Below are 19953 nucleotides of genomic sequence, written 5' to 3' on the forward strand. Positions count from 1 at the left end.
TTTGGAGTTTTTCCAGAATCTTCTTATGGTTGATTTCAACTTTCATAGCATTGTGATCTGAAAGTGTGCATGGTATGATCTGAATTCTTTTATACTTATGAAGGACTGTTTTGTGACCCAGTGTGTGATCTATCTTGGAGAATGTTCCATGTGCACTGGAGAAGAAAGTATATTCTGTTGTTTTGGGATGCAGAGTTTAAGCATATCTGTCAAGTCCATCTGATCCAATATATCATTCAGGGCCCTTGTTTCTTTATTGATTCTCTGTCTAAATGATCTATCCATTGTTGTAAATGGGGTATTAAAGTCCCCTGCAATTACCACATTCTTATCAATAAGTTTGCTTATGGTTGTGATTATTTTATATATTTGGGTGCTCCGAATTTGGGGCATAGACATTTATAATTGTTAACTCTTCCTGATGGATAGACCCTGTAATTATTATATAATGCCCTTCTTCATCTCTTGTTACAGCATTTAATTGAAAGTCTAGTTTGTTTGATATAAGTATGGCTACTCCACCTTTCTTTTGACTTCCAGTAACATGATAGATAGTTCTCCATCCCCTCACTGTCAATCTGAAGGTGTCCTCAGGTCTGAAATGAGTCTCTTGTAGACAGCAAATAGATGGGTCTTGTTTTGTTTTTTAAATTTTTTTGTGTGTTTTATTTTATTTTTGAGAGAGAGACAGAGTGTGAGTGGGGGAGGGGCAGAGAGAGAGGGAGACACAAAACGTAAAGCAGGCTTCAGGCTTCAAGTTGTCAGCACAGAGCCTGATGTGGGGCTCGAACTCATGAACTGTGAGATCATGACCTGAGTGGAAGTTGGATGCTTAACTGACTGAGCTACCCAGGCACCACGATGGGTGTTTTTTTTATCCATTCTGATACCCTATGTCTTTTGGGTGGAGCATTTAGTCCATTTACATTCATTGTTGTTACTGAAAGATATGGGTTTTGAGTCATTGTGATATCTGTAGGTTTCATGCTTGTAGTGGTGTCTCTGGTACTTTGTGATCCTTGCAACATTTCACTCACAGAGGCCCCCTTAGGATCTCTTGTAGGGCTGGTTTAGTGGTGATGAATTCCTTCAGTTTTTGTTTGGGAAAACCTTTATCTCTCCTTCTATTCTGAATGACAGACTTGCTGGGGAAAGGATTCTTGGCTGCATATTTTTCCTGTTCATCACATTGAAGATTTCATGCCATTCCTTTCTGGCCTGCCAAGTTTCAGTAGATAGGTCTGCCACTAGTCTTATGGGTCTTCCTTGTTAGAGCCCGTTTATCCCTAGCTGCTTTCAGAATTCTCTTTATCCTTGTATTTTGCCAGTTTAACCATGATATGTTGTGCAAATCGATTCAAGTTATGTCTGAAGGGAGTTCTCTGTGCCTCTTGTATTTCAATGCCTATTTCCTTCCCCAGATCGGGGAAGTTCTCAGCTATGATTTGTTCAGGTACACCTTCAGCCTCTTTCTCTCTCTCTTCCTCTTCTGGAATTCCTATGATACAGATATTGTTCCATTTGATTGCATCACTTATTTCTCTAATTCTCCCTGGTACTCCTGGATATTTTTATCTCTCTTTTTCTCAGCTTCCTCTTTTTTCATAATTTTATCTTCTAATTCACCTATTCTCCCCTCTGCCTCTTCAATCCGTGCCGTGGTCGCCTCCATTTTATTTTGCACCTCATTTATAGCATTTTTAATTCATCATGACTATTTTTTAGTCCTTTCATCTCTGTAGCAACAGATTCTCTGCTGTTCTCTATCCCTTTTTTCAATCCCAGCAATTAATTTTATGACTATTATTCTAAATTCTTGTTCAGTTATATTGCTTAAATAGGTTTTGATCAATTTGTTAGCTGTCACTACTTCCTAGAATGTCTTTTGAGGAGAATTCTTTCATGACATCAATTTGGCTAGTTTTCTGTCCCTTATGTGTTTTAAAAGCTTGTTGTGCACTCTGCACCTGCAAGCACTGCTATTTTAAAGGAGGGTCATACACTGTCCAGGGCCTGGCCCTTTAGGAGGTGTTTTTCAGGAGATTGTTACTTGCTCTTTTATTGTGACTTTGATTATTTTATTACCCTACTCGTAGTGATATTTTGGACCCTCCACCAGGTGTACTTTGATTTGTTTCTTGGAGTAACCCTGTGTGCCAGGGCAAATTTTCTTTACCAAATATTTCCTTGTCTCATCTTCCTGTGATCTGCCTTCTTACCTTTTGAAGTGCCCAGACACCTTCTCCCTTTCCTTAGCTCAGGATGGTATATAAGGCTCAATTGCTTGCTGTCTTTTTGGAGTCTCATATCTTTGTGGGGCTCCTGTACATAATTACAATGGCTTTTCTACCATTACCTTGACTGACTATTGTCAGGATCATTAGCTTTTAAGTCAAAATAAGAGACACAACCTTGGTAAAGGAAGAAATGTTATTTAATAATATTTACTTGTTCAAACAATGTCAATTGCTCTTCAGTGCATCAAAAATCAAATTCTACTTTCTCGTGTGGTTTTCAAGACTCTTTATGACTAGACCTAACCCCACTTTGGTTAAGCAGTACCACTTACCCATATTAAAACATCCAAACAGGGGCGCCTGGGTGGCGCAGTCGGTTAAGCGTCCGGCTTCAGCCAGGTCACGATCTCGCAGTCTGTGAGTTCGAGCCCCGCGTCAGGCTCTGGGCTGATGGCTCAGAGCCTGGAGCCTGTTTCCGATTCTGTGTCTCCCTCTCTCTCTGCCCCTCCCCCGTTCATGCTCTGTCTCTCTCTGTTCCAAAAAATAAATAAACGTTGAAAAAAAAAATTAAAAAAACAAACAAAACAAAAAAAACATCCAAACATTCTAGCACTTTTTTCTGCTGTTCTCTCTGTCTGAAAATCCCTTTTACATCAATTTTACATATTGAAATCCTAACCACATACTGAGGATACTTTTATTAATTTGTCTAAGTCTTCCTCTTTCATTAATTTTTTTCAAACTTCCCCTCCAGAAAAAAAAAATCACATTTTAACTGTTTTGTGCTCTTAATGGCATTTGTGTGTGTGTGTCTTTTTTTTTTTTTTGACAGTTCAGTTGGCAACTACATGAAAGCTACCTTTATTTAATTTTTTTTTATTTTTTTTGAGACAGAGAGAGACAGAGCATGAACAGGGCAGGGGCAGAGAGAGAGGGAGACAAAGAATCTGAAGCAGGCTCCAGGCTCTGAGCTGTCAGCTCAGAGCCCGATGAGGGGCTCGAACTCACTGACTGTGAGATCATGACCTGAGCTGATGTCGGACGCTTAACTGACTGAGCCACCCAGGCACCCCTTTAAAATTTACTTTTTTTATTTTTTTATGAAAGCTACTTTTTATTATACAACTGCTTTTAGACTCTGTGCTAGATGTAATATATGTGTTACCTCATTTCATCTGTATGACAATTTTTTGAGGTTAATAATATTATCTCAATTTACAAATGAAACAGAGCTCAAGAAAGACTAGGAAGCTTGTTCAAGATTATTCAGTGCTAAGTGGTCAAACTGGAGTTTGAACATGGATATGTCTGATTTCAAAGTCACATTTTCTTCTCTGCCCCAGTTCTGTGGGTGTTTTTGTGGACATACCAACTGCAAGGCCTAGTCTTAATCTTTCTAGACTCTGTCCAGTTCTGTACTGATGTTGCCAATCAATTTTTCTACACTAAATCAAACCTGTAAATTTTGGCCAAGTTTACTGAAAATGGAATCTAAAACTACCATTGGTTTCGTTTAGATATTTGTCTCAGATTCCACATTTGTTATATATGAAATATAAATTCCGATACATACACACAAAATACCTAGGAATATGAGGTTTATGTGTGCATAGTTTGTGTATGGTATAATCCTCTACTGCTTTTCAAGTAACAGACAATTTATTCTTTTAATACCTGTCACTTAACAGTTTCTCTCATTTACTGAATTCTTTATGTTAATTTTGGTAGCTAAAGCATTGAGCTATGTTTCTTATAGACAAATAAGACTGAGATCTTTCAGACGCTAAATGTAGTCATGTAGAATATTGGGGGAAAGTAACTTAGAGACAATGCCAACCATGCCCTGTGGACCAAAGACATCTTACAAAATTTTCTCTATTAAAAGTCTATTATCAGCATGTGGTGGCTCCTAGGCATTAAACAATTACAATTATGATTTCATGTATGCTTAATACATTTATTTGTCATTGCAAAGTTTAACAAAAATGTGCTTTTGCCAATTTCAGTGGAACAGGATATGTGTGTATGTATGTGTGTGTTTAAGAAGGAAAGTTATTGAATTAATTGGAGGAAGACCCACATCTTAGTTCCTTTCCACTTAAATTCTAATAAAATTTACATAGATCATCACAGTTTAGTATCCTTACAAGTATACTTACAAGTCACTTGGCCATAAAATTCTTTTTTTTTCTTAATTTTTTAAACATTTTTTTAACGTTTTATTTATTTTTGAGACAGAGAGAGACAGAGCGTGAACGGGGGAGGGGCAGAGAGAGAGAGGGAGACACAGAATCGGAAGCAGGCTCCAGGCTCTGAGCCATCAGCCCAGAGCCCGACGCGGGGCTCGAACTCACAGACCGTGAGATCGTGACCTGAGCTGAAGTCGGACGCTTAACCGACTGAGCCACTCAGGCGCCCCGGCCATAAAAATTCTTATATGCAAGATGTAATCTATTCCATTAAAATACCTACAGTTATTTTGTGTACACATGCATAATTATTCAAAGAGATAAAATACTATCCCAGGCTCCAGTCTTTCTTGCTTCTAATGTATCCTTTCTTTCAGTTACAGTGATTTTTCTCAAACACAAATAAGAATTTAACCTGTTCTTCCTCAGAGTTCTCTCTGCACTCTATGACTTTCATAATAAAGTTTAAACTTGTTGGTTTATCCATCCAATGGTTTTTGACATGATTTCTGCCTATATTAGTGTTAACAACACTTTAATTCCCCTCCATATCAAAACAAACATCTTTCTGCTTCTTGAATTCACCATGTTTTGGGGAGGGTCTAGAGATATTTAATGAAGAAGGAGAGCTGTACATTGACAAGTAAAGGAAGAGGCAGGTTTAAGTGTGCTGGGTATGAGGAGGAAGGGTTTATTCTAAAAGCAAATGGAATCAGGAACCAGAATCTGGATGAAGGACAGGTGTTATTGGTCCCTAATGCACAGATCATTCCTAGATCTACAGAGTGAGAAGTTGTCTCAGAAATTGAAGACAGGAAATGAAGAAAGAATAAAAAGGAGAAAGGAGAAAGGAGAAGGAGAAAAAGAAAGTAAGCTTAACCTAATAGAACTCATCTTTACAATTCCATTCTACATTAACTATATTTCAGAAAAATATTTTTCTGTTAGTATTACATCTACCTGACTTTATTATACTTGTGGCTTCTAGGTTATATCCTTAAAGGCATACGAATTGTTTCACATTCAATATTGTGAAACAAATATTTCTCACTTAATACTCCACAGTTAATAAAAAAAGTCCTGGGCATTTGTACCCTTAATTATTATGATTAAAACATGTATTGCGGCAACAGAAATTGCTAAATAGTGATTCAGGTCATGGATTTCTTTTTCTGGTAATTATTTAGTGCTGTTGATACAACATAATGGAAATAAATACTGTTTAAAAATATAGTAATAGATTTCTTTTCCAATGTCATCTTAGCATTACATAGCACCTAAAACTTCCCCAATACATTTACAAAGAGCTTTGAGAGGGAGCAGAAGGAAAAGCTGATTCTCATTACTCTTTTGAAGTTGAGACTAAAAACAAAAGATAAGAGTCGGAAATTACTTATATCCGAGCCAGCTTCCTATCATCATTAATGAAGTTATCTTTATCTCCATGGGTTGTTTATTATTCTGATTTAATATAAAAAAGTTGATGTTTCTGAAAGACACTGTGTTCTTTTGAGGTTAGTAAAAAGCAGATAATAAACTACCCGTAAACCCCAAAAAAGGAATGTATAAATCTACGGTGCAGTTTTTATTATGTTTCAGGCTTTTTTTGCTTCTTATGTATTGATCATGAACTACATGTTTACATTAAGGTTTTTTTCTAGGCTTTGACATAAATTAATATTTAATTAAAGTAGAAAAGTAGATTCTTTAGAGGAAATTTTTCTTGGAATTATAGAATTAAACACAGCACACATTTAACTTTTTATATTTTGTAATATATATAATTTCACATATATATATGTGAATATATACTTATATACATAAATATATACTTGTAATATAAATATATATAATATTATATATTATATATATATGTATATATATTATGTATGTACATATACATGTACATATATATTTATATAATATGTATATATAATATAAATATATATACTTACATATTTACATATATAAGTATATATATTCATATATATAAATATATATATAAGATTTCACAAATTTTACCCTTGTAAATATCACCAAGTGAGTTATTATTACATATTGGATTATCAGCTAACATTATGATAAAATAGAAAGCTAAAATAAAAGCAGATTTCTTGTCAGCCACACCTGCTTAACACTCTGTGAGTTACTATGAGAAACATATACAAAGTTGCAATCTGATTGAGAGGCGAAGTTTACATACAGAAAACAAGCAGAGAATGCTATCGCTTGTGTAAGAGATTGAGCTGAAAGAATTGAGCTGAAAGAAGATGCTAAGCACTAACACTAAGGAAAATTGAACAGTTACCTGATGTTTCTCAGTAAGTGAATATGGGGGTTAGAGTCAAATTTTATCATTTTTTTTTTCATTTTCAGTCTTGCCACTACGCCTAATTTTTTTAAAGAACGTAATATAAAGGGTAGTACACATATTGTGTGAAGTGTTTCTGGGTGACATCGTGGAGATTTCTTTTCCAAATGTCATTTTAACATTACTTAGAGCTGAAAACTTTCCCCATACATGTACGTAGAGCCTTGAGAGGGAACAGGAGAAAGAAAAGCTTGTAGGAAAATTTTGAAGTTGGAAATAATTTTTGAGGAAGTAGGAAAGAAAACTGCCTAAGGAAAATCAAAGATTATTAAGAAGCACTAAATCCCCAGATGAGTGGACAACCACACATTTATGATCAGACAAATCTGTGCATTTGGGAGAATTTCCTGAGAAATGCTCAGGAGCTGAGGCATGATAATATTAAAATTCTAAGATTAGTAAATCATATTATGTTCATTTCAATCTCCCAGCCTCTTTAAAATTTTTGGTGCTCAGTGATTTGTTGTTAATATAAAGTGGAAATCCAATTTGTTTTGGATTTGACTTGCCTCTTCTCCAACCACTTAAAATCCCTCCATCCACTTGGAGATTCTCAAGGAGCATCATTTTTAACATGGGTCTCTTTCAGTGATTGTTCTGAAGACATCCATCATCACTGTGTATGATGCCCAGTACAAAGAGAACTCTTGAAGAACTCTCACATCCTGATCTCTTCTCTATTCTTGCTTTGGTCTTCTGTTGAGAATGTGCTAAAGAGAAAGTACCTATCAATGTGTTACCAGCGTAAAATAAGATAAGCAAAGGGGCCTTTTGCTCAGTGAAACCTCTACCAATTGGCATTGTAATAAATAAAAATCTATCCATTTTTAATCCTTTCTACAATTCAAACTCAAAAGGAAAGGACTAAAAGTAAATGGGACAACTGTTTGTTTTCAGATCTTTCCCCAAGAGCATATTTTACAATGAAACAAAGGATGAGACCCCAGAGTACAGAATGAATCTACGTGTGTACTGGGAACTGGGAGATGAGGGCAAACGTGAGTGCAAAGAGAGAAAGAAGATGGAGGCCCCATGATTCTGCTTCCGTGGCAACAGCCAAAGCCATATTCTGCCACTTCTACCGTATCTCCTCTATTCTCTAGATGGCGGCTGCTCAGCCAAAGGAAAGAATTCGATCTGAGGTTGGAGGAAGAGGAATGGTAAGTTTTCTTTGGAGCCTGAATTTGAAGAAAAGTTGAAGCATGCGAGAATAAATGAAGGTTGGGGGCGGTATTGGTGTAAAAGGGCAGCAGTCCCGTCGGAACAACGTTAGGCATTGGGGGTTACAGATCGGCAGTTTAGGTAGGTGATAAAATTTGGAGACAAATCTGGAAATCATTCACATCAAAATAATCTCTCGTGTTCAGGTGATGGATTCGTCGTGGAGTTCCTCATAGAATGAGAGGAATACTGAAAATAAAAATGTAATTTAACATAGTGATTGAGAACTCAGGTCTTGGTCTCTGAGACTTTGCTGTCAATTAGTGCTCTTGGAATTTCTGTCACTTTGGACAAGATACTCAACATATTTTAGCCTCGGTGACAGCTTTGGTAGCTGGAGATCACACATACTTTGGAGAGTTTCGGCTGAGGATTAAATGGATAATGCATGTAAAGGGCTGGACGGATGCCTGGTATTTACTATGTCCTCAACTGTGCCTTAGTATTATTATTAATGTTATCATTATTCCAGGATATATAAAAATTGGCAGGCTTGCCTTTCACCAATTGTTGGTTTCTTAAACAACTATCAATCACAGTCTTCTCCACTGTATACATAGGATACTTGATAAAAATGCAAGAGGGATTTTTAATGGCTTTAAAAAAAAGTCACCGGAGTCAGGAAAAAGCACCTGGTGAATGTTAGCATATTCAAAGTCTACAGGCAATTCAATTCAACGAATAAAGGAAATCCAACATCAGTCTGAGTAACTGTCAGTCTCCAAAATTGATTTTTGTTGAGTGTGGAGTGATAATCTTTTACCCAAGTTTCTTAGGGCGAGGGTTTTACAAGGGGGTTGTCTGATAGTTGAGTCTGTTTTAAAAGATATTTCTGTAAACATGCTAAAGTGCTTCCTGTCTCAGCCTGGTTCTTGCTGAATGACATGGCATTGAACAGTGTTTGTGCCTGGAGCCTAAAATGCAGGAAGCTATAGATCATTCTGAATGAATAAATCATGTGTGTTCCTGCTGTCAATTCTGCTAACGCTTTTGTAGAAGCAGTGGCAAACTATCAATAATTAGGACCAACTAGGTCAGCTATTTAGTACCTTGACAGAGCAGTAACAGCTGCTTCTGTATATATTTCTTTCTTTCTTTTAACGCACTGAAGCACAACTTAGAAAAAAATTCGTTCCTAGGATGTGTCTGTCTGGGTTTTTTTTTCTCCACCAGTGTTTTCTCATGTGAGGCAATAAAGCATCCATAAAAGCAAACTATTTTTGAATAATGCAGATAATCTTGATGAGGCATTGAATTATGAGAAGGAGAGATGAGCCGAGAACAACAAAAAAGTAAAAGGGAAAAAAATTTAGGTGCTCTTCTCTTCCAAAAACATCTAAATTGATCGCTCCATTTTGGAGGGAAAATAGATAATTATTAGGAATGTATAAATCAAACAAATGTTTAGCAGCTCACATTTGTTTTATATAAATTTACATGAATTCTATACAAGCAGTAATTAATAATCTCCATTTAAAGTCAGGGACATAAAATAGCAACTAAACATAAAATAGATATCTTCTCATCTTAAAATAATTTTGAATGTCTACTCTTTTATTTTTTAAATTATTTTTAATGTTTATTTATTTTTGAGTGAGAGAGAGTGTGCACAAGTCGGGGAGGGGCAGGGAGAGAGGGAGACACGGAATCCAAAGCAGCCTCCAGGCTCTAAGCTGTCTGCACAAAACCTGACATGGGGCTCGAACCCACAAACCATGAGATTATGACCTGAGCTGAAGTCAGACACCTAACCCACTGAGCCACCCAGGTGCCCCTTATTCTCCTCAAGTTTTATGTTTATTCAGTGTTTGTTGAGTTCTTAACAAACCTGCACCAAACCTGCTTCATTTAGCAAGTATCTATAAATTTTTTGAGATTTTGGCTTTAATACAGATTTTTTTTCCCAAAGAGAAACATCCAGGTAACAAACGTATCTGTGAAGCAAGCACTACACTTTTTATGAGCATATTTGGCCAAATAACTATGTAATCTTTATCCTAAGGAAACTTATTAAACTAGATAACACAGTTAAGTGAATAATTTTTACAACATAGGGATGACAGTAACTATGATAAAGGCATTTTCAGGGTACTAGGTGAACATAAAATAGAGGCATCTAAATCATATGGACTGGCTATGAAAGTATAATTCAAACACGAGTTCAGGTAGGAGATGAACAGGATATTAGAGTGTTAGGGTTCTCATCACGAATGGCCTTGTGGGTTAAATTAAAGCACTTGACTTTTAACTAGAAAGTTAAAGGAGGCAGTAAAGGTTACTGAATACCTCAGAGGAGAGATGGGGTTAAGAAAAATCACGGAGGCCTAAACAATCAAAAGGTTATAAAAGATCCCCAACAAAGAGGACACAGTGTTAAGGTGCCCTGAACCTGAGCGGGTTTGGAAAATAAGGTTTACAGTATGTTCCTTTACACTTTTCTGTGTTTGAACTGTTTAGTGATAAAATAGACCATATTAAAGAGAAACTGCTATTGTCTTTACCAACTGCTTATGGGTTGATTTTTTTAAATTTTATTTTACTAATAATGTAATTCATAACAGTTTGTAGCTAAATTAAATAGCTTTGCCTGGCAATTAAACCTATTCTTATCCAATCTATTATTTTACTGCTATATAAAATAGGTCCCACTGTGAGTTGTCTAACTATAAAATTAGAGCCCTCGAGGACAAAGAACTAAATCTGATTATATTACATTTAAGTCACGCTTTGTATGCATAACCTCTTGCCAGTGGCCTATCTCCATTTGCACTGAGTTTAGCACCCTCCTCAGTCAATAGTTTTAAACCTTTCTTTAGCCCATAAACTTGTTTTTTTCCTGCTGCATAAGACAAGGGAAACTGTTTACACATAGATGAATTTTTAACAACTATTTTAATATCTCTTTTAAAAGTCTCTCCGTGGATGGATGGATGTCTTTATCTGAGCCAAGCTTCTGTCAACTTAATAACTACAGTTCTGAGATGGAAGGGCACTGTTATGTTGTCAAAGCACTTTCATCTGAATGTTACTCTCACGTAAAAATGACTTTTGGAAAGTTCTTGTTCCAGAAGCCAAAAGATAATGGGTCCATGTGGAATATGCATGTTTACTCACTTGTGCAATGGGTTATTAAGGCAAATCGGTTGAGGAATGTAACATCGATTTTTAACACAACGTGAGGTTGCTATGCTTGTGTCATTTGTCATACCCAGACTTCCTTAAAAGTCTGGACACCTCAGTTTTGATATTCTGTTTATTTCCTTACTCTGGACTTTTCACCTCCAAGCTGGGCACAATAATATTTATCTGGTTTTGGAAAGCTTAGTACTATCTTGATATCTCTGATTCTGACTCTCAGGTAATAGTCTTCCTTTTTAGGAGAAATAAAACAGAAATGTGAAAGTATTATTTAGGCATTCATTGAAGAATTTGGATCTCTGAACATTTCATTTAATGGTAACATATACTTCCTAAAATTAGTCTCTTATTTGGGTAAATTTTAACGGCTTTTCAAACATTAGGCAAGATCCTCTCTTCACTGGAGAAAGAAGATTTTACAATTTAATGGCAACAGGTTTTATAGTAGAAAAAGCGTATCTAGTGTATATTTTTTAAACCTTTGAAAGCTGATGTGCTATTTCATTCACAAAGATTCATTCCTAGAAAAAAATAATTTCAATCATCTGGGTATATGTTTCAGGGGAGTGCAAATATCTCAATATAAAACATATTAACATAACATTCTATCATTGTGGAGAAAAGCAACTCTAATCCACAAATTCATGAACACACACAAAAAAATCAAGTGGTCTCCCCTTATAGAAACAACTATTTGAGGTAGAGTTTTCAGGATTGCAAAAACTCAAAACTTGAGCCAGATGTTTTAATAACCTACATTGATTTTCGGTCTTTGTAGTGAAACAAAAATCAGGTAAATATTTCATGACTTAAAGGTTTCATTAGGAACTTTGCTGCATCCAATTACTGACAGCTGTTACTTAATCACACATCATGTTATAAATTCATACCTTCTGTTCCACAATCAAAATCAGTACCACAGGGGAGGAAATGAAAGCGAATCCATTTTACACCTAGGTCCTTTTCAACCAGGGGCTCGTGGCATTATATGCATATTAATTTCCCATCAAGTAAAAGTGATATTCAGTAAGTTAGCAGTCATGAGAGAAGCCGTAATTTGGACATTACTTATTATTGTAAAGTCTTGAAAATGATGAAGGATGCTTTTGCCAGTGCCGCAAAGAAATGAATTTTATTTTTGTTTTTAAATTGCAAATAATGTGAAAAACAATGACATATGGATGATATCTATGCACACATATATATATCTGTACACACTCTAAGGAGAAAGTAATAATCCACCCACCTGAGACAGACAATTCTGAGAGAGAGAAAAACAGTCAAATATGGTAGTTAGAGAAACCGAGGCAGGTGGTAAACTTTTCCTACTTGTTACTTTGTTCAAGAATCATGGTTTTTTTTTTTTTTTTTTAGAGTTCTAAGGAATCTATGGGTATTCTTAAAATACCATAATGAGGAGTAGGCTACCTATTTACATGTTTAGACCCTTGTAATATTTCATTTGGCTTTTGTTACTGAACACGTTTATAGTTTTGGAGAACTTACTGTGGGAATTTAATTGCTTCTGCAGCATCAAAAAACCATCTTGAGGTGCTAATGTATAGACTACACACAATGACCCATGCTGAGAGTAGAAGCAGTAATCATGGTAAACAACGTACATTTCAATCAAATTATATTTCAAAGTGATTTATCTGGCAATTTTACACTTTTCTTGGCTTATCTTGGTGTCAAAGCATAGTCTACAGGCCTTCTTGACATCTGAACAAACCCTCTGCTATAATCCTAGGTAATACAACAAAGGAGTAGCATCTATCAAGAAGTCTAAGAGCCATTCCACAGATTCTAAGCTATCGGATAAATATTACCCCAGGGAGTCTTCAACACACTAAGAGAACGCTGCCCCCTGATGAAATGTGTCCTTGCCAGAGCCAGATAGAATCTGCCATCTGCAACCCTCAGTTTTAAGGGAAAAAGTTAATGTCATAAAGAGGGCCACACTCTTTGCAAGTAACTGAAGACAGCTTTTCTTTGCTTCAGTCCAGGGCTGTTGTCAACAAAATAAGCTTCTCTCAGGACCAGCGATGACACTGGCTCATGAGCAGGAGTTCTACACTGCTGTCTGTGTTACTAGTGACAGTCTACATGTGGATATCATCTGTCTCCTTGGCTGCCCACCCAGTTAAAACTCTTAACAGTGTCCTTTGGCAGGGACTGAAACCATTGAGGCAACCACATGTCTGATCTCTGATATTGTGACCAAACCATTGACCATGTCAGACTGATATCTCAGCCCTTCCAAAATTCTGAAGTTCTAAGCAGAAAGCTAAATATAAGCATGAGTTGCTTCTTTATGTACTGTATCAAGGTTTACCAGTACATCACTTTGGGTAAATCAAACTTAAAAACATTTTTGTTTTTGCTGCTTCAAATAATGTTTATTTAAAAAAAAATCAGATCAGTGTAATAGATCACTTGAGTAACTTTGTCTAGCTTAGAACAAAATAATTTTCTTGGGATGCAGTTAAGCCACTTCCGTGTCTATTTTTTGATAAGTAATTCTTCCTAATTCATCTGAAAAAACATTAGCTATATTATCTATGTCTTTTCTTGAGAAAACACTCCCCAGTAAATCCATAGCCATACATGCAGAAATAGGATATTCTTAAGAAATCAGATTTTAGGTGTAATCCACAATTACCCGAGCATAATTGTGTGAAATAACCAAATGCCATCAAAGGGCAAATTGACTATGTCTGGAATAAGGGATCATTTTAATGTAGGCATGAGAAGCAATGATATATGAAAGGGCTTATTTGTAAAAAGTAATTGACTTTTGGAGCTGTTTTTTTGATACTTGGCTCCTACTAGTTAGTAAAATTACATGAAAAAAAATTTAAAGTTCAGTGATTATGGGCCCTATCCCAGACTTACAGAATTAGAAATCTCTGAGTTGAGATGCAGGAATATGTGTTTTAAAATCCTACTCCAGTGATCTTGATGTACAGCCAAATTTGGTAACCCAGTGACCAAACACCAAATGTGGAAGATAATCTTATTTCCATCAAAACTAGGTGAGTTAAAAAATAATTCTCATCAGTCCTAGAAAGTATTTCCTAAAGGAATTCCAGACATCCCTGTGCCAAACACATTTTGTACTAGAGCCATTGTACCTCCTGGGTTTCTAGCATATACATAGACTTCTGGTAGAATAATTAGGAGAATACTGCATTTTGTATTTAAAATATGAATTTTTGTCAACTACAGAAAGATAAAAAAATGTATCCTCAATAAATACAGCAGTTCAAATAACAATAATAATATTAATGCAGGATTTTGACATATCATTTATAGTTTCTGTATATATTTTTATAGTTTCTGTATATTTACTTTAGTTCTAAGTATGGTTTACTCATGCTTGATTAGCTTAACATACTTATAAATTACCAAGAATCCCAACACATAATTATTAAAGAGAGTTATCTAAGTATAGTGGACTTCTCTGGCATTTCAATCATATACAGATATCCAGATACAGAAAATCAGATAAACATGTTTCTCATAAAATGTTTTTGGAAAAGTGTACATTATTCATCCAATGTGCTGCATTTTATATAAAGATACCTTAGTGTTCCCCAAGGAGCAGTTGGATTTCCACCTGTTCCCTTCCATCCCTCAGAAACTTCAAGCCTCTTGCAATGGTTCTTATTTCCTCTCATGCATAGTTCCGATAGGATTACTAATAATCACAGCCCATATATCTAATGTTTAGAAAGTACAGGTAGATGCATTATCATCATGTCATTATTTCCATAATATTGCAAATAAATAAGGAATGACAAAGAGGATGATAACAATGTTGAGAATAATAATGATGGTGATTGCCAAAAGGTCAAGGAGAGAAGGAGGAAGAAAAAAAGGTGATGAGGGAGAAAAGAGAATCACAACTTTAGTAATTTTTTATTTTGATTAGTCATCATGAGCTAGATTCAAAGTCAAGCAATTTATAATCTATCACGTAAGCACTGCAGAGTCCCATTGCTATATACAGAATTGTTTATATAGTTTGCTCTAATCATTAAACAACAACAAAAAGGATGCCAGATATCTGGCATCAGATAACCCTGATCTGCCCAACTCTTTGGGATAAGTTATGAGAATTACATACTCTTGGAAAAACTAATGTATAGAAGCAGAAAGCCTATTTTGAAAAAAATCATATAGCAATAAATTCAGGTCTCTGTACAACAGAATTCTAGATATTTGCAAACAAGTACTTTTTCCACGACATTTAATGACAAAGTAAATGGACAGCAATACTCTATAAATACTTATGAAACTACACTTTCAGAAGAGTGGGTGTACATCTACTTTATTGAAATTTTTATCCTATGAATAAAAAGATACTGTACCCTGTTTTTTCATCATGTAATGTTATGAGCAAAAATATTACATTTTATGTGTTTTCATTATGTAATGTTAAAAGTGTTAACACTAAAAACAAGGCTATGAGATCAAGATCTCATCATGTTGTATAAAAAGGCATTACAATTTAAAGTTAAGAATGTGAATATTACCGGGGCGCCTGGGTGGTGCAGTCGGTTAAGCGTCCGACTTCAGCCAGGTCATGATCTCGCGGTCCGTGAGTTCGAGCCCCGCGTCAGGCTCTGGGCTGATGGCTCGGAGCCTGGAGCCTGTTTCCGATTCTGTGTCTCCCTCTCTCTCTGCCCCTCCCCTGTTCATGCTCTGTCTCTCTCTGTCCCAAAAATAAAATAAAACGTTGAAAAAAAAATTTTTATAAAAAAAAATAAAAAAAAGAATGTGAATATTACCAATATTACAGCTTCTGAGTGATGATATTAATTTTTTTTTTATTTTAGAGAGAAAGCATGCACACAGGGGAGAGGGGCAAAGGGAGAGGGAGAGAGAGGATCTCAAGCAGGCTCCATGCTCAGTGTGGAGCCAGAAGTGAGGCTCCATCCCATGAGGCTGGGATCAAGACCTGAGACAAAATCAAGAGTTGGATGCTCAACTGACTGAGTTACCCAGGCACTCCAGATGATCCTAAATTTTTTTTAAAGAAGTTCTGGTATTTAAATTTTAAAAATACCATAGAACAGGTCATTATAAAGTTTTATGTTTATTTATACCTGAAAAGTTAGATATACTTATTGGGTATGCATTTAGCATATATTAAAAAAAGATATCCAAGATCCTTTTAAGAAAGCTATTTTTGGGGCACCTGGATGGCTCAGTCAGTTAAGCCTCTGACTTCGGTTCAGGCCATGATCTCATGGTTCGTGGGTTCAAGCCCCCCATCAGGCTCTGTGCTGATCACTCAGAGCCTGGAGCCTGTTTCAGATTCTGTGTCTCCCTCTCTCTCTCTGCCCGCACCCCCCCTCACGCTGTCTCTCTCTCTCTCTCTCTCTCTCTCTGAAAACTAAATAAAAAATTTTAAAACAGCTATTTTTCCAAAGAATACCTCTTTAAGACAAAGAAGCCCCCCCGCCCCCGCCTAAAATAGTTCTAGTATGGTATCATTAAAAAACAAATGGATTTTATGTTTAAACTTTTTCATTTATTGACTTTCATTTAAAAAATCCTAATTGTATTGCCCTTCCCTTAGAGTCCACAGATACACATTTTGGATGTGCTGCCTGGAGATGATGCAAGTGCTGTCAAGTTTCCCAACCTGGATTTTATTTCCTTCATGATGAGAAATAGAAGTACATAATTTGGCAGAGAGAAAAGTGATTATCCTGTTGGTTAAGAGGAAAATGTTTTAGTGATATGAAAAATAAAAAATCACTACAAATTCCAAGTGATATGTGATGCTGCTGTAAGTGTGGGAGGTAAGAATGTCTGGGGAAAAGGAATTGTTTGTGGAGGATGGGTGGGTTTGAATGAGTGGGACTTTGTTCCAGAAAACTAAGATGGGCAGATGGAGTTTGGTTTTGGAGCATGACTTAGACTGGAATGTGCATCCAGAAAAATCCACTGTCTCTCTATTTTTCATTTTCTTGATGCATCCTCTAACTTTGTTTTCTGTGTCTTTTTTCCCCTGCGTTTCACTCCTGACCTTTTCTTTTAACCATTTTTTTCAAACAATTATGCCTTTACATGTCTTGATTACATGTCTTCTTGTTCAAAACACACGCACAAATGACGTGCCTCCAACTTATACATATAGAAGTGCTATTAAACTATAAAAGGCCCAGGTGGAAGAACACTGCAGCCTGGACCATCTGAAGAGCTATATCTTGCTCTAGGTTTTCCCAAAGTTGGCAGATTTTAGGGTCAACTCGATAAATGAGTCTGTTCTGAACAGTATATCGAAAGTGGTGTATGTAACTTCTCAAATCCAAAGAGACATACCTAGCATGTAGTTTTCAAATGCACCATTTTTTTTTACACCTGAAGGTAACTAACTTACATGTTCAAACTATTAGACACTAGAAACTTTACAGAGGTATCAGGCTCCAGGATTTATCTCCCTATTCATAAATATAACTTAAAAGACCTCCATGATAACTGGTAATTCTGAGTTACCAAGTCCTATTAGAATGCTATTACTGCTGTAGTGTTTGAAAGATCCATAAATGCATAATAGGTCCTGGGATCTGTGTTGATATGCAATTGGAGTAAATAACTGATTAAGCTTAAAATAACTGCCTGGTATATACTAAGAATAATCATCTCCTGTACTAGCTGATTTAAAGGAGAATGTAATAGAGATCCTAAGTCTTGCATCTTTAAAGTTTTGATGATGGTGTTAGTCATTGATTTCCCCAGGAGTATAACACTGTTTTTAGCATCAATTTTGAAAGGTAGGGTAAATTCCAGGAACTTTCAGTGTTCAAACTTTCTCTCACTCCATGAATTGGAAAAGCAACATGGGCATTATGCTAGTTATTAAAGTATCAGTTATATGTAATTAATATAATTGGATTTATCTTCCTATCTAAGAGAAACGAAAAAACTGAACTAAATAAATAACACAATGCTTTTCAAGATATTGGGCATGAGGCAACAGAAAATGGAGACTTTTGAGATACAGAAAATGAGGTAAACCCTAAAATTGCCTAAGGTTACTTATTTGAGGGAACTTCCAGGTTACAGAGTGAGAAGGAGAAACCCAGGTAGAGCTAGGCAGACTTCCTATGTTGAAGACACAGATCTCATAGTCCAGGGAAAACAAGGTAGCTAGATTGTCAGTAGATGATAGAGTACTGGGATAACAAAGCTGCACAGAGAGAGTTCCAGAGATCTGTAGAGGGATCCCTCAAGTGTTCATCAGACTACTGATCAGTGAAAGAATGTGAAAAACTACCTGAGGCTTGGAAATGAACCACCTAAAAGGATTAGAATACAGTAACTTGAGCTCACCCAGGGCTGGGAATAAACTCTATTTCCATCACCCAGATTGGAAACCCTCATAATTCATTGAACATTTGGTATTCAGAAGACTCTTGCCTCTGTGCTAGGGAATAATTAGCTAGACTGAGCACTGCTCCAGACCTTAACAAATCTTAAATATAAGGCTCAAAAGCCTCAAACCATTTTTTAGTATCATGAATGAGTCCAAGAACAAAGATTGAGAATATAGGATTACAAAATTATCCAGCATCCAACAAGGTAAAATTAACAATGCCTGATGTCCAATAAAAAATTATCAGCCATTCAGACAGGCAGGAGAATGCAATCCATAATGAGGAGAAAATGAAATCAATTGAAACTGACCCAGATGTTAGAATTGGCAGACAAGAACATTAAAGCAGTTATTACAACTGTATTCCATATGTTCAAAAAGCTACAGGAAAAATTGAATATGTAAGTAGTGACAGAAAAGACATAAAAATATAGCCAAACGTCTAGAGGTGAAAACGACAATGTCTGAGATGAAAAATGCATTGGATGTTATTAACTGCAGACTATACATTGCAGAACAAATGATTAGTGAATTCGTAGACAAAGCAATAGAAATTATGCAAAATTGGAACACACAGGGAAAAATATATAATTTAAAAATGAACAGGGGCACCAAAATAGCTCAGTCAGTTTAGCGTCTGACTCTTGGTTTCAGCTCAGGTCATGATCTCACCATTTCATGGGTTCCAGCCGTACATTGGACTCTGCACTGGCAGCACAGCACTTGCTTGGTATTCTCACTCTCTTCCTCTCTCTCTGCCCCTCCCCCACCCGTGTTGTCTCTATCTCTCTCAAAATAAATAAATTAATTTAAAACATAATAATAAAAAACAAAATGAACAGAACACTAGTGAGCTTTGGGACAATTTTTAAAAAAATTTATAATTGCAATTGGAAGCATGATATTTGGCTGAGATGGGGAAAGGGAAGTGGCAGAAAAGAATATTTGAAGAAATAATGACATAAAAATTTCCAGATTGATTAAACTATTCAAAAATTTTAACAGTTCCAAATATCTCAACTAACTCCAAGCACAATGCAGAAAAACAGTCCAGCTAAGTGAAACGTGAAGCATTAGTTACTAAATCATCTTTGCACCATGAGTTAATGGTTTGAACAGTGAGTGCTTCAGATAGTAAACTTAATCCTAATAGTTTCTAAGGAGCCATTAAAAGCATTACAATAAGTACACGGTAATATTAAGATAAGAATGAACATTTTGGGGACACAATTATACTGTAAAAATGTCATCAGTTTTAATTACAAGTGGAATATTTGACCTACGATATTTCAGAACGGGTGTTGAGTATCTAATGTTTAAAATCTAGGTAACTCATAAATTAAACTGGACCAGTGATAAAGAGAAAGTCTTAAAGGTACACAGAGGGAAATACACATTATATTTAGC

At 35.9% G+C, this 19953-nt stretch overlaps 1 long non-coding RNA gene across 1 annotated transcript in view; it reads left to right on the forward strand.

The window, feature by feature from the left end:
* LOC111560110 overlaps nt 1-19185 on the forward strand; it is a 273609-nt gene extending 254424 nt beyond the window's left edge. Inside the window, exons 5-6 of the long non-coding RNA XR_002741673.2 lie at nt 7695-7957; nt 16744-19185. This is a non-coding gene — a long non-coding RNA (uncharacterized LOC111560110). The remainder of the gene's footprint in view (nt 1-7694; nt 7958-16743) is intronic.
* The last annotated feature ends 768 nt before the right edge of the window (nt 19186-19953 follow it).

The sequence above is a fragment of the Felis catus genome, chromosome A1 (assembly GCF_018350175.1).
Source record: "Felis catus isolate Fca126 chromosome A1, F.catus_Fca126_mat1.0, whole genome shotgun sequence".
In the NCBI taxonomy this organism is placed as follows: Eukaryota; Metazoa; Chordata; class Mammalia; order Carnivora; family Felidae; genus Felis; species Felis catus.